Genomic DNA, 16956 nt, shown 5'->3' with positions numbered 1-16956 from the left:
TCACTTCCAATCTATCTAAATACGTTGACATCCTACTGCAAGAAAAAGTTCTAAATTTACCGGCGTATTTGAAAGACACAAAGCACATCCTACAAATCCTAGAGGGGATTCAATGGCAGACAGACTTCTTTTTGGGCACCTTGGATGTGACCGCCTTATACACAGTAATTGATAATAAAAAAGGTTGCGATGCTGCAGAATATTTTTAAAAAAAGGACCAAACTATGTCTGACGAGCAAATTTATTTTATATGCGACTGTATTACTTTCATTTTGGAACACAATTATTTTAGATATGGACCAGATTTTTATCTTCAGACGTGGGGGACCGCGATAGGGACCCGATTCGCACCGAGCTTCGCAAATCTCTACATGGGTAGGTGGGAGGAGCCTACCATATTTCCCGGTGGAGAGCTCGGTGAGGGTCTGGTCCTCTGGAAAAGGTTCATCGATGACGTCATTTTTATATGGGAAGGGGATGAATTATTCCTCAACAGTTTTTTAACTAATTTAAATAAAAATGATTTTAATTTACACTTCACCCCATCTTTTGATAAAAAACAAATCAACTTCCTCGACTTAACCATATTTATTGAAAACTGTAAAATACACACCAAAACCTATCACAAACCAACAGATACTAACAGCTTTATCCCTCTGGAAAGCTGTCATTTACCTATATGGCTAAACAACATCCCCTACAGTCAGTACATTAGGGCCCGCAGGAATTGTACCATAAACACGGACTATCAATATGAGGTTGAAAAATGTAATAAAATATTCCTATAAAAGGGGTACAATAAAGAACTACTGATCCCAATTACCAACGCAGTGAGCGAAATAGATAGGAACTTACTATTGAAAGAAAAAACAATACAAAAGGAAAAATGCGCCAGTGAAGACCCCAATCATTACCACATATAGTGCAGGGGTGGGTATCTTCAAAAAAATCATTAACAAGCATTGGGATATCCTTAAAGTATGATAAAGTAATAGGGGAGAAGATACCCACTAACCCCACATTTATTTTCAGGAAGGCCTCAAATTTAGCCAACCTAGTAGCCCCATCTATCAAAAGAAATACAGTAGGAAGCAAAACATGTTTCAAAAAAGGTTTTTACCCATGTAGATTGTGCAAAAACTGCAAAACATTAAGATGTCAAATTAAACCTACATCCGAATTAGATACCCCACAAGGGAAATATATAATTAAAGACTACATTTCTTGCAACACTAAAGGGGTCATTTACTATATCCAATGTCCCTGCAATAAAATCTATGTCGGACGCACCAAAAGAGAATTAAAAACCAGAATCAGGGAACATATTAATAACATTCATAAAAAAGTAGACCACCACCCCCTATCACGCCACTATGTGGAATTTCACCAAGGAAAATTCCTGGGATCCAACATTGGGGGCATTGAGAGAGTAAAGCAGGATAGCAGGGGATTTTATTAAACTCATGTCCAGAATGGAGAGCAAATGGATCTTCAGATACAACAAAATGGGTTAAATCAGGAAATAGAACTCTGCTTTTCAATAAAAACCGTACCCATAAGGCCATCTGGACAATTAAATAATTGAGAAATCACTACCCCTACATTAAGCACACTCATTGCGCCCTTTGGATAATCAAAGAAATAATAACCATAATCACCTGTATGTGAACAATAACTCTACTTGTAACAATAACTCTACTCCGTCACTTTAAAACTTGTTGATACATGTTGCCATGGAGACCGAACTAGCTATTTAACCTCCACGGGCACTTTGAACAAACCATCCCTGACGAAGGAGCCCGAGAGGCCCCGAAACGCGTAGGAGGTTTTTTGTCCCACGGAGGCTACAGTATCTTCAGAGGTGACGTCACCAAAGCGGTTTCCCGGGCAACCAAAACAACAAGCTCCCTCGCACCGTGCATGCTTCCGGCCGGGGCTGCGCTCGTGCTAGTAGGTGAGCCAGGAGGACGCTCTTATTTAAATACTTACCAAGGAAAACAGTAAAGAAAGAAGAATAAAGAATTGACAAGGAAAGAAGGGGAACACCATAAAATCAATAAGGAAAGTAAAGCAGAAGGATTACAGGTGCAGGTTGCATTGCTATTCCTAAGTACCGAACATTTATGTCCACAATTGCTGCATATACACTGCTCAAAAAAATAAAGGGAACACAAAAATAACACATCCTAGATCTGAATTAATTAAATATTCTTCAGAAATACTTTGTTCTTTACATAGTTGAATGTGCTGACAACAAAATCACACAAAAATTAAAAAATGGAAATCAAATTTTTCAACCCATAAAGGTCTGGATTTGGAGTCACACTCAAAATTAAAGTGGAAAAACACACTACAGGCTGATCCAACTTTGATGTAATGTCCTTAAAACAAGTCAAAATGAGGCTCAGTATTGTGTGTGGCCTCCACGTGCCTGTATGACCTCCCTACAATGCCTGTGCATGCTCCTGATGAGGTGGTCGGACGGTCTCCTGAGGGATCTCCTCCCAGACCTGGACTAAAGCATCTGCCAACTCCTGGACAGTCTGTGGTGCAACGGGACGTTGGTGGATAGAGCGAGACATGATGTCCCAGATGTGCTCAATTGGATTCAGGTCTGGGGAACGGGCGGGCCAGTCCATAGCATCAATGCCTTCGTCTTGCAGGAACTGCTGACACACTCCAGCCACATGAGGTTTAGCATTGTCTTGCAATAAGAGAAACCCAGGGCCAACCGCACCAGCATATGGTCTCACAAGGGGTCTGAGGATCTCGGTACCTAATGGCAGTCAGGCTACCTCTGGCGAGCACATGGAGGGCTGTGCGGCCCTCCAAAGAAATGCCACCCCACACCATTACTGACTCAATGCCAAACCGGTCATGCTGGAGGATGTTGAAGGCAGCAGAACGTTCTCCACGGCGTCTCCAGACTCTGTCACGTCTGTCACATGTGCTCAGTGTGAACCTGCTTTCATCTGTGAAGAGCACAGGGCGCCAGTGGCGAATTTGCCAATCTTGGTGTTCTCTGGCAAAGGCCAAACGTCCTGCACGGTGTTGGGCTGTAAGCACAACCCCCACCTGTGGACGTCGGGCCCTCATATCACCCTCATGGAGTCTGTTTCTGACCGTTTGAGCAGACACATGCACATTTGTGGCCTGCTGGCGGTCATTTTGCAGGGCTCTGGAAGTGCTCCTCCTGTTCCTCCTTGCACAAAGGCGGAGGTAGCTGTCCTGCTGCTGGGTTGTTGCCCTCCTACGGCCTCCTCCACGTCTCCTGATGTACTGGCCTGTCTCCTGGAAGCGACTCCATGCTCTGGACACTACGCTGACAGACACAGCAAACCTTCTTGCCACAGCTCGCATAGATGTGTCATCCTGGATAAGCTGCACTACCTGAGCCACTTGTGTGGGTTGTAGACTCCGTCTCATGCTACCACTAGAGTGAAAGCACCGCCAGCATTCAAAAGTGACCAAAACATCAGCCAGGAAGCATAGGAACTGAGAAGTGGTCTGTGCTCACCACCTGCAGAACCACTCCTTTATTGGGGTGTCTTGCTAATTGCCTATAATTTCCACCTGTTGTGTATCCCATTTGCACAACAGCATGTGATTGTCACTCAGTGTTGCTTCCTAAGTGGACAGTTTGATTTCACAGAAGTGTGATTGACTTGGAGTTACATTGTGTTGTTTAAGTGTTCCCTTTATTTTTTTGAGCAGTGTATATACATACCTTCTAACACAGATAGTCGGCTGACACACTGTGACTTCCAGCTGTACGATCCCCCTTTTCTTTCTAAATGCCATCTATCTATTTATCTAATCCACTTAGAGGGTAGTAGTTGTTTAGTTTGTAACTCCAGCGCTGATGTCCAACATCACCCACGGGTGATATATTAGCATTTATAAGGTCATAGTTTGTCACCACACCTCATGGCATCACAGTGTCTGATCTATGATATTACATAAACTTTCAAGCAAACCTAATCCATTATATTAAAGCCTTATGCATATGGCAGAACCATGTATACAAAGTCACAGAGTCTCTGCCTTTCCATGTACAAACCCCTGAGGAGCTGGAGAGAAGGATGGGTGTGGTAGTGACTCTGGCTGACTGTCTATCACAGTGGTTTTCCTCACACTATTGCTTCCTATGGTCAGAGCAGCAAACAGAGAGCTCACCCTTTCTTCCCTCAGGTCAAACCTTTATATTGGGTGTCCTGCCTGATGTTTGTTGGGGCACCGTTGAAGTTGTGGTTTTTGGTGTGGGTGCAAGGCAGGCAATGTTAGTGCTGTGGCCAACAAATGGTCTCGGAGTCAGCAACAAGGCTAGGTGTACAGTAACAGAATAAATGTCTCTCTTTATGGGATATGTACAGTAGTACTTCCAACAGTCTCAGAACACAGTTTCAATATTATATAGTCCAAATCTCCCCAGAGAGTTTCGTATGGTTATAGACCAAGTTTAGGCTCAACATACTCCTACTCTCTTTCTGTGCAGAATCTGAGGCTAGCAGTAATGCTTTGGGAATGTCTTTAATCCACAACTGAGGTATATATTGGGTTTAAGATGCAACTGGCCAGGTTGTGTTCCAGCTTTCCAATAAAAACGATGGTCTTTATTAAACAAGCGATAAAAACTCCCATAGAAAAAACACTTATCTACGCATTTCGGATTAAAGCAGTAGAATCCTTACTCATGACAAGTGCAAGTGTACACAACCCACATTGATATAGTGGACTGCCTCCAATCAGAAATGAGGAACAACATGTCAGGTGTTGTCAATATTAGTATAAGATACAAAAAGTAGAGTGGAGTCCATATCATGGTGATTGAAAAATTAATAAATATATATATATATATATATATATATATATATATATACATATACAGTGCTGCCCATACTTATTCATACCCCTGGCAAATTTTGACTTAAAGGGAACCTGTCATGTGGATATTTGATTATAATCTAACTAATTATATACAATCATTAACTACTAAAAAGTACCTTAGATGTATTCACTTACTGGTGTGACAGATGGTTACCTCATAATATACACACAGAGATGCCGCATGCCGCATGCTAATGAGCTGATTGGAGTCCGGCGTGATGTCATTGAGTCCAGCGTATATTTAATTCAGATCTATAGCCACTCCCCTGCCCACCTGCTGCTGATTCCTATGGAAACAAACTGTCACTCAGCAGCAGGTGGGCGGGGAGAGTCAGGAGCTCATGAATATTCATGACTCATCATTATCAGCTGGAGCTTTTTAATACAAGATGTTGGCAGGTTGACTGGGTCAATTAAAGAAAGTGACCCAGCATTGTGCTAAGAGAATCAATCATTTATTTATGTTGCCCTTAGTTAGGACACCATAAAACTGGTGACAGGTTCCCTTTAAAGTTACTTTTATTCTACTAGCAAGTCATTTTTTGACTGGAAATGACATAGGTGTCTCCCAAAGGATAATAAGACGATGTACAAGAGGCATTATTGTGGGAAAAAAAAACATTTCTCAGCTTTTATTTACATTTGAGCAAAAAATACAAGATGTTCCACGCTGTGGAACATCTCAGGGGACATGGTCGGAAGCCAAAAGTGACACCTGTGCTGGCCAGGAGGATAGTTATAGAGGTGAGAAAGAATCCAAGGATCACCACCAAGGCCATCCTGGTGAATCTGGGCACTGCTGGTGGCAATGTCTCAAGGCAGACAATCCAACGGACACTGCAGACTGCTGGGTTCCACTTCTCCAGATAAGGCACACAAAAGCTCGCTTGGCCTTTGCAAAAGCTCATCTGGACAAAGAAGAAGACTTCTGGTCTTCTGTGTTGTGGTCAGATGAAACAAAAATGTAATTGTTTGGTCACAATGATGTTTCCTTCATTTGGCGTAAAAAAGGAGAAGCCTTCAACCCAAAGAACACCATCCCCACTGTCAAACATGGTGGAGGGAACCTAATGCTTTGGGGGTGTTTTCCAGCCAATGGACCAGGGAACCTAATCACAGTAAACGGCACCATGAAAAAAGAGCAATACATGAGGATTCTCAACGACAACATCAGGCAGTCTGCAGACAAACTTGGGCTTGGGCACCAGTGGACATTTCAGCATGACAATGACCCAAAACACACAGCAAAAGTGGTGAAGAAATGGTTAGCAGACAACAACATTAACGTTTTGGAGTGGCCCAGCCAGAGTCCAGACTTGAATCCAATTGAAAATCTGTGGAGGGAGCTAAACATCAGGGTGATGGCACGAAGACCCTCCAACCTGAAAGATTTGGAGCTCATTGCTAAAGATGAATGGGCAAAAATACCTGTGGAGACATGCAAAAAGCTGGTCTGCAATTATAGGAAGAGTTTGATTGCTGTAATAGTCAATACAGGCTTTTCTATTGATTATTGAGAAAGGTATGAATAATTTTGGACTGAACACTTTTTTTTAAATGTAAATAAAAGCTGAGAAATGTTTTTTTTCCCCACAATAATGCCTCTTGTACATCGTCTTATTATCTTTTGGGAGACACCTATGTCATTTCCCGTCAAAAAATTACTTGCTGGTTGAATAAAAGTCAAATTTTGCCAGGGGTATGAATAATTATGGACAGCACTGTATGTATATATATATATATATATATATATATATATATATATATATACAGTACAGAACAAAAGTTTGGACACACCTTCTCATTCAAAGAGTTTTCTTTATTTTCATGACTATGAAAATTGTAGATTCACACTGAAGGCATCAAAACTATGAATTAACACATGTGGAATTATATACATAACAAACAAGTGTGAAACAACTGAAAATATGTCATATTCTAGGTTCTTCAAAGTAGCCACCTTTTGCTTTGATTACTGCTTTGCACACTCTTGGCATTCTCTTGATGAGCTTCAAGAGGTAGTCCCCTGAAATGGTTTTCACTTCACAGGTGTGCCCTGTCAGGTTTAATAAGTGGGATTTCTTGCCTTATAAATGGGGTTGGGACCATCAGTTGCGTTGAGGAGAAGTCAGGTGGATACACAGCTGATAGTCCTACTGAATAGACTGTTAGAATTTGTATTATGGCAAGAAAAAAGCAGCTAAGTAAAGAAAAACGAGTGGCCATCATTACTTTAATAAATGAAGGTCAGTCAGTCAGCCGAAAAATTGGGAAAACTTTGAAAGTAATGGCTATTTGACCATGAAGGAAAGTGATGTGGTGCTGCGCCAGATGACCTGGCCTCCACAGTCACCGGACCTGAACCCAATCGAGATGGTTTGGGGTGAGCTGGACCGCAGAGTGAAGGCAAAAGGGCCAACAAGTGCTAAGCATCTCTGGGAACTCCTTTAAGACTGTTGGAAGACCATTTCAGGTGACTACCTCTTGAAGCTCATCAAGAGAATGCCAAGAGTGTGCAAAGCAGTAATCAAAGCAAAAGGTGGCTACTTTGAAGAACCTAGAATATGACATATTTTCAGTTGTTTCACACTTGTTTGTTATGTATATAATTCCACATGTGTTAATTCATAGTTTTGATGCCTTCATAGTCATGAAAATAAAGAAAACTCTTTGAATGAGAAGGTGTGTCCAAACTTTTAATAAATGGCTACACACTGTTATATAAACAAACAATAGAGCTAAGAAATGGGGGTCATTCTAGATAAAAGTGGTACAATACCGATTATAAATGAGTATAAATGAATAAAGGAAGCTCTTAGCGCACATACGTGTCGGGCCCACCTACCAGGCGTCAAGGTGGCTTCCGCAGATGGGTCCCTATCACTAAAGATACTGCCTCACTTTGGACTTACTTAAGCCTACAATATCCAGGGCAGTGTAGGAACCAGCTACAAACGTACTCTGCTCAGAAGTCCCAGGTAGATGGGCGTGTCCAGTCTAAAAGGGGTACCACCCCCAATATATTGCAAGAAAATTTTGACTAAAACCTTCAGAATCACAGGTGCATATCCATGAAGCAAACATAATTACAAAAAACAAAATGGCTGCACACCGTTATATATACAAACAATAAAGCTAAGAAATAGGGGTACCACTTTTATCTAGAATGACCCCCATTTCTTAGCTCTATTGTTTGTATATATAACGGTGTGCAGCCATTTTGTTTTTTGTAATTATGTTTGCTTCATGGATATGCACCTGTGATTCTGAAGGTTTTAGTCTAAATTTTCTTGCTATATATACAGTCAGGTCCATAAATATTGGGACATCAACACAATTCTAACATTTTTGGCTCTATACACCACCGCAATGGATTTGAAAGGAAACTAACAAGATGTGCTTTAACTGCAGACTGTCAGCTTTAATTTGAGGGTATTTACATCCAAATCAGGTGAACAGTGTAGGAATTACAACAGTTTGCATATGTGCCTCCCACTTGTTAAGGCACCAAAAGTAATGGGACAATTGGCTTCTCGGCTGTTCCATGGCCAGGTGTGTGTTATTCCCTCATTATCCCAATTACAATGAGCAGATAAAAGGTCCAGAGTTCATTTCAAGTGTGCTATTTGCATTTGGAATCTGTTGCTGTCAACTCTCAAGATGAGATCCAAAGGGCTGTCACTATCAGTGAAGCAAGCCATCATTAGGCTGAAAAAACACAACAAACCCATCAGAGAGATAGCAAAAACATTAGGTGCGGCCAAAACAACTGTTTGGAACATTCTTAAAAAGAAGGAACGCATCGGTGAGCTCAGCAACACCAAAAGACCCGGAAGACCACGGAAAACAACTGTGGTGGATGACCAAAGAATTCTTTCACTGGTGAAGAAAACACCCTTCACAACAGTTGGCCAGATCAAAAACACTCTCCAGGAGGTAGGTCTATGTGTGTCAAAGTCAACAATCAAGAGAAGACTTCACCAGAGTGAATACAGAGGTTTCACCACAAGATGGAAACCATTGGTGAGCCTCAAAAACAGGAAGGCCAGATTAGAGTTTGCCAAACGACATCTAAAAAAGACTTCACAGTTCTGGAACAACATCATATGGACAGATGAGACCAAGATCAACTTGGACCAAAGTGATGGAAAGAGAAGAGTATGGAGAAGCAAAGGAACTGCTCATGATCCTAAGCATACCACCTCATCAGTGAAGCATGGTGGTGGTAGTGTCATGGCGTGGGCATGTATGGCTGCCAATGGAACTGGTTCTCTTTTATTTATTGATGATGTGACTGCTGACAAAAGCAGCAGGATGAATTCTGAAGTGTTTCAGGCAATATTATCTGCTCATATTCAGCCAAATGCTTCAGAACTCATTGGACGGAGCTTCACAGTGCAGATGGACAATGACCCAAAGCATACTGCAAAAGCAACCAAAGAGTTTTTTAAGGGAAAGAAGTGGAATGTTATGCAATGGCCAAGTCAATCACATGACCTGTATCCGATTGAGCCTGCATTTCACTTGCTGAAGACAAAACTAAAGGGAAAATGCCCCAAGAACAAGCAGGAACTGAAGACAGTTGCAGTAGAGGCCTGGCAGAGCATCACCAGGGATGAAACCCAGCGTCTGGTGACGTCTATGCGTTCCAGACTTCAGGCTGTAATTGACTGCAAAGGATTTGCAACCAAGTATTAAAAAGTGAAAGTTTGATTTATGATTATTATTCGGTCCCATTACTTTTGGTGCCTTAACAAGTGGGAGGCACATATGCAAACTGTTGTAATTCCTACACCGTTCACCTGATTTGGATGTAAATACCCTCAAATTAAAGCTGACAGTCTGCAGGTAAAGCACATCTTGTTTGTTTCATTTCAAATCCATTGTGGTGGTGTATAGAGCCAAAAATGTTAGAATTGTGTCGATGTCCCAATATTTATGGACCTGACTGTATACACTGCTCAAAAAAATAAAGGGAACACTTAAACAACACAATGTAACTCCAAGTCAATCACACTTCTGTGAAATCAAACTGTCCACTTAGGAAGCAACACTGACTGACAATCAATTTCACATGTTGTTGTGCAAATGGGATAGACAACAAGTGGAAATTATAGGCAATTAGCAAGACACCCCCAATAAAGGAGTGGTTCTGCAGGTGGTGACCACAGATCACTTCTCAGTTCCTATGTTCCTGGCTGATGTTTTGGTCACTTTTGAATGCTGGCGGTGCTTTCACTCTAGTGGTAGCATGAGACGGAGTCTACAACCCACATAAGTGGCTCAGGTAGTGCAGCTTATCCAGGATGGCACATCAATGCGAGCTGTGGCAAGAAGGTTTGCTGTGTCTGTCAGCGTAGTGTCCAGAGCATGGAGGCGCTACCAAGAGACAGGCCAGTACATCAGGAGACATGGAGGAGGCCGTAGGAGGGCAACAACCCAGCAGCAGGACCGCTACCTCTGCCTTTGTGCAAGGAGGAACAGGAGGAGCACTGCCAGAGCCCTGCAAAATGACCTCCAGCAGGCCACAGATGTGCATGTGTCTGCTCAAATGGTCAGAAACAGACTCCATGAGGGTGATATGAGGGCCCGACGTCCACAGGTGGGGGTTGGGCTTACAGCCCAACACCGTGCAGGACGTTTGCCATTTTCCAGAGAACACCAATATTGGCAAATTCTCCACTGGTGCCCTGTGCTCTTCACAGATGAAAGCAGGTTCACACTGAGCACAAGTGACAGACGTGACAGAGTCTGGAGACGCCGTGGAGAACGTTCTGCTGCCTGCAACTTCCTCCAGCATGACCGGTTTGGCATTGGGTCAGTAATGGTGTGGGGTGGCATTTCTTTGGAGGGCCACACAGCCCTCCATGTGCTCGCCAGAGGTAGCCTGACTGCCATTAGGTACCGAGATGAGATCCTCAGACCCCTTGTGAGGCCATATGCTGGTGCGGTTGGCCCTGGGTTCCTCCTAATGCAAGACAATGCTAGACCTCATGTGGCTGGAGTGTGTCAGCAGTTCCTGCAAGACGAAGGCATTGATGCTATGGACTGGCCCGCCCGTTCCCCAGACCTGAATCCAATTGAGCACATCTGGGACATCATGTCTTGCTCTATCCACCAACGTCACGTTGCATCACAGACTGTCCAGGAGTTGGCAGATGCTTTAGTCCAGGTCTGGGAGGAGATCCCTCTGGAGAACGTCCGCCACCTCATCAGGAGCATGCACAGGCATTGTAGGGAGGAAATACAGGCACGTGGAGGCCACACACACTACTGAGCCTCATTTTGACTTGTTTTAAGGACATTACATCAAAGTTGGATCAGCCTGTAGTGTGTTTTTCCACTTTAATTTTGAGGGTGATTCCAAATCCAGACCTCCATGGGTTGAAAAATTTGATTTCCACTTTTTAATTTTTGTGTGATTTTGTTGTCAGCACATTCAACTATGTAAAGAACAAAGTATTTCAGAAGAATATTTAATTAATTCAGATCTAGGATGTGTTATTTTTGTGTTCCCTTAATTTTTTTGAGCAGTGTATATATTTATGAAAAGTAAGAAAAAACACAAAAAACAAAAGATACTCATTCCAAATCAAACATTATGCAAAGTTAAATCATGTTTCCTATTTAGGCCAGTAGGGGAACAACTGCCGAGTTGAAACATCCAAAATGTTTCTGTACTCTGCAGTTTCATCTCGTGGTTGCCCACTTGAGCTGGAGCTGCAACCATTTCTATTACCTGTGCTGTAAGCATGGAAACATCTCCTTTGTGAACCATTGAAAAATGTAAGGTTGCCGCAGATACGTTTCTGGTTTTGTAGTGTGGAATATCCGAAATATGTTTTCATATTCTGGTTTTTATTGCATTTGTGGTGCAATAAAAGTTTTTAGGCAGCAATGTACTTTATTGACTCTGTTTGCTTGGCCGTTATAGATCCTGGAACTTCTTCTCTCTCTCTCTCTGGAGTACTGTAGAAATGGTACAGTAGAAAATCTTCAGAGAGGGTGATTCTCTGCAACTTTGATCCTGTGAGGAGGGAGCAAGAGGCACAGCTCTACCTTTTTCTGCAAACTCAAGACACAAACATTAGAGAAAAAACTATTTGCAAGCACCCAACTGCATATACAGCCATCCCTCTGTTTGAAGCTGTATTCCAAAGAAATACTTCTGGGGCATAAAACCTCTGCCAACCAATGGAGGATGCCAATTTTTCTGGTGGAGCATACAAAATCCATCAAAAAATCTTCTGTAAGCCTCATAGGAAAGAAATATAAAAGTTAAATGGAAACCCATGGAAGTGTTTTTATGTTATAATATGGTTCTGTATGCAGTCATGGAATACATATGGATAGTATATGGTTGGCAGTGTGTCTGCATGTAGTGTAAGTGAAAAGGCAAGTCCTGAGATGTCTATATCAGAAATATCCAAACATTCCACTTGTTATTGATCCATAGCATAGGATGCATTTCGGCCTGTCCCTTGCCTTTGAGACAAATCAAAATGTACTTTGTTATCAAATCAAGAAAAGAGTTTTGACTGCAGATTGTGAGTGGATAAAATCTGCATATGTATGAGGTCTAACTTAGATTTATTAGGAACTTCAACATCTGAATATATTCACACATTCAAAAGTCCAAAGAGGTTAAATATAGCGGACATATTATTAATGCAAAAAGTGCTTTTCATAAGACATATACTATAGTTTGGTTGTACTCATACATGAAGGGATGGAAGCTCTAAGTCTAAATACTGGAACAACTAATAACCGTGATCATAGGTCATCAAATGGTATCCTGCATACAAAGACATATTCACTGACAACGGTTCATCTAGGCGGATGTTTCTTTGGAAAATCAAGAAGCAGAACCTTTTTTATAAAGTAAAGCCAGGTTTGGCAGCAACACTTTTCCTTGCTTTCAAAGGTTTGATTATTTTAATAGGAAGTGAAAACTAAAACTGGACTATGGTTATCTACAACGGAGCATTCACCATTAAAAGCATCAGAAGGCCTCAAGCTAATATGCTTAAATGATGCCAAGGGTGAAAGGAAAGTAAATAATGTACGGGACGATGAATGTCAAGATATGCAATTACTTAATGTGCATAAGATATGACAAACAGACTTTAGTGCATGTTAGAATCTACCAGAAGAGGTGTCAGATACATTATATTTTCTACGTGGGATTCACACTTCATAGCCAGTTCATTAAACACTGGGTTAGTTTTGCTCTTTTTTTACGCACTATTTGGATTTAACAGTATTTTATGAAGTTGGGGAAGAAAAAGTATTTTTCTTGTGTATTGCTTTATGTAGTAGCAGATTTTAAGTACAGTATATTCTTGTAATGTTCAACTAAAATACATATTTGCTGCAAATTGCTGGTAGCATAACTAATTTTGCTAGTGCTGGCAAAGATAACCACCTTTAAGTCTGAAATGGTGGGATATCCATCTGGTAATCATTCAGCTATTCCACAGGTTGGTTTTATACAGAGTATCCACTTTATACAGTCAGGTCAATAAATATTGGGACATCGACACAAATCTAACATTGTTGGCTCTATACACCACCACAATGGATTTGAAATGAAACTAACAATATGTGCTTTAACTGCAGACTGTCAGCTTTAATTTGAGGGTATTTACATCCAAATCTGGTGAACGGTGTAGGAATTACAACAGTTTGCATATGTGCCTCCCACTTGTTAAGGGACCAAAAGTAATGGGACAGAATAATAATCATAAATCAAACTTTCACTCTTTAATACTTGGTTGCAAATCCTTTGCAGTCAATTACAGCCTGAAGTCTGGAAAGCATAGACATCACCAGACACTGGGTTTCATCCCTTGTGATGCTCTACCAGGCCTCTACTGCAATTGTCTTCAGTTCCTGCTTTTTCTTGGGGCATTTTCCCTTCAGTTTTGTCTTCAGCAAGTGAAATGCATGCTCAATCGAATTCAGGTCAGGTGATTGACTTGACCATTGCATAACATTACACTTTTTTCCCTTAAAAAACTCTTTGATTGCTTTTGCAGTATGCTTTGGGTCATTGTCCATCTGCACTGTGAAGCACTGTCCAATGAGTTCTGAAGCATTTGGCTGAATATGAGCAGATAATATTGCCCGAAACACTTAAGAATTCATCCTGCTGCTTTTGTCAGCAGTCACATCATCAATAAATACAAGAGAATCAGTTCCATTAGCAGCCATACATGCCCACGCCATGACACTACCACCACCATGCTTCACTGATGAGGTGGTATGCTTAGGATCATGAGCAGTTCCTTTCCTTCTCCATACTCTTCTCTTTCTATCACTCTGGTACAAGTTGATCTTGGTCTCATCTGTCCATAGGATGTTGTTCCAGAACTGTGAAGTCTTTTTTAGATGTTGTTTGACAAACTCTAATCTGGCCTTCCTGTTTTTGAGGCTCACCAATGGTTTACATCTTGTGGTGAACCTTCTGTATTCACTCTGGTGAAGTATTTTCTTGATTGTTGACTTTGACACACATACACCTACCTCCTGGAGAGTGTTCTTGATCTGGCCAACTGTTGTGAAGGGTGTTTTCTTCACCAGGGAAAGAATTCTTCGGTCATCCACCACAGTTGTTTTCCGTGGTCTACCGGGTCTTTTGATGTTGCTGAGCTCACCAATGCGTTCCTTCTTTTTAAGAATGTTCCAAACAGTTGTTTTGGCCATGCCTAATGTTTTTGCCATCTCTCTGATGGGTTTGTTTAGTTTTTTCAGCCTAATGATGGCTTGCTTCACTGATAGTGACAGCTCGTTGTATCTCATCTTGAGAGTTGATAGCAACAGATTGAAAATGCAAATAGCACTCTTGAAAATAAACTCTGGACCTTTTATCTGCTCATTGTAATTGGGATAATGAGGGAATAACACACATCTGGCCATGGAACAGCTGAGAAGCCAATTGTTCCATTACTTTTGGTCACTTAACAAGTGGCAGGCACATATGCAAACTGTTGAAATTCCTACATCATTCACCTGATTTGGATGTAAATACCCTCAAATTAAAGCTGACAGTCTGCAGTTAAAGCACATCTTGTTCGTTTAATTTCAAATCCATTGTGCTGGTGTATAGAGCCAAAAATGTTAGAATTGTGTCGATGTCCCAATATTTATGGACCTGACTGTATATTCTATATAAAGCATCCACTTATTATTCATTGCTTTATGTTGCCTCATGTACATCTATTCAGACTATAATCAGATACAGCCATGTATTATACCATTCTCTTACAGATTTTACATATATATTAATAACTGACTTTTTAGTTACTTTTGTATCTACACGAACACTAAAAACCTAAATGAATGATAACACTAAACACTAAAACCTAAAATTAATGATAAAATGAAACACTAAAACTTAAAAAAAATTATAAAACTAAGCACTAAAACTCAAAATGAATGATAACAGTAAATGCTAAAACACAAAATGATTGATAAAAGTAAACACTAAAATGAATGATAAAAGTGAACACTAAAAGGCAAAATGCATAATTAATTTAAAGACAAACTGTCACGGCTGTGAGTGGGGGAAACCCTCATCCGTGCGATGTTATATGAATAAGGAAGCTGCTAGGTCAGGACAACAGAATTAGGGAGCAGGTCACCTCCTAAAGCGTCCCTAACTCTGACCCTGACTCCTAACCATATGAGCCAACCCAGATGGTAGGAGGGCTCATACTCAGGAACCTCGGGTCCCTACTAGCCCTCAGGAAATCCCTGGACTAGGAGCAGGGTAAGACGACCTGTTCCTCTTAGACACGGACGAACAGAAGTATAAACTGGCCAAGCTGCAAGGAAAGGGAAACATATACAACATATGGATATGGCAGGTGAGTGAAACCACTTCCACACCTACCTGCCACAGACACACAGACTGGAACCCGTGCTCAAATGCTGAAGTCCACACCAAACACAAAGGGAGACAGCACACAAACATTAAACACACAGGAACCAGATCCATAGCTGCAATAAGGTAAAACACCACACAAACATAAGCTTAACATCAGTACATGTTTTATGACCAGAAGGTTGGCCCTCACTGGACAGATGGTATAAGACCAGGAGGATGGCTCCAGCAAAAGGCATGGCTGGAGTACCCCTCAGCTACAGGGATGCAGTAGAGGCTAAATATCCCAAGTAGCCACACCCACACACGCAAACTAGGAAAGGAGTTAACCCTTCCAAACCCAGACAAGGTAAGTGTCACTTAAAGGATAAATGCACACATAACATAAATCCCGTGCACACCAAACAGGGAAAGTGAACACATACATACATATGTTGCCAGATGCAACCGCATGCCTTGACAGCGAGCCGCCTATCAACCAGCTCAGGATGCTACACTGCCAAACCTCATTATGTTGCCAGCGGCAACCACACGTGAGACAAACATACAAACTGTCCTCACCTGCGGTAGACAACAAGCAGACCGCTGGCAACTGCATGCGACACAAAGAGTCACGACCATAGGCCGTGACACAAACTCAAAATGAATGATAAAAGTTAATACTAAAATCAATGACAAAATTAAACATTAAAACTAGAAATGAATGATAAAAGTAAACATTAAAACGAATAATGAGTAATAACACTAACATGAATAATAATTATAAAGATTAACATTAGAAATGAATGATAAAACTAAACACTAAAACTTGAAATAAATGATAAAAGTAAATATTAAAGCTAGAAATGAATGATAAAAGTAAACATTAATGCTAGAAAGTAATAATAAAAGAAAACACTAAAAGTTGAAATGAATAATAAAAGTAAATACTTTGAACTATGAACTCTTTCTTGTGCATAGGTGCCCAAAATTGTACGCAATACTTCATGGACAGTCTAACTAATGACTTGACAGAATTGTGTCTATGTCATGTTACTACCAGCCCTCCCAAAGACATAACTTTTTTATTTTTTCATTCACATAGTCATATGAGGGCTTGTTTTTTGATGGACAAGAGGTACTTTTTAATTGCACCATATGCGGTTGCAAATGTGGTGGAAAGTGGGGAAAAATGATGTACCTAT

Source organism: Bufo bufo, chromosome 2 (genome assembly GCF_905171765.1).
Source record: "Bufo bufo chromosome 2, aBufBuf1.1, whole genome shotgun sequence".
Classification (NCBI taxonomy): Eukaryota; Metazoa; Chordata; class Amphibia; order Anura; family Bufonidae; genus Bufo; species Bufo bufo.
Note: the sequence above shows the minus strand (reverse complement) of the source record.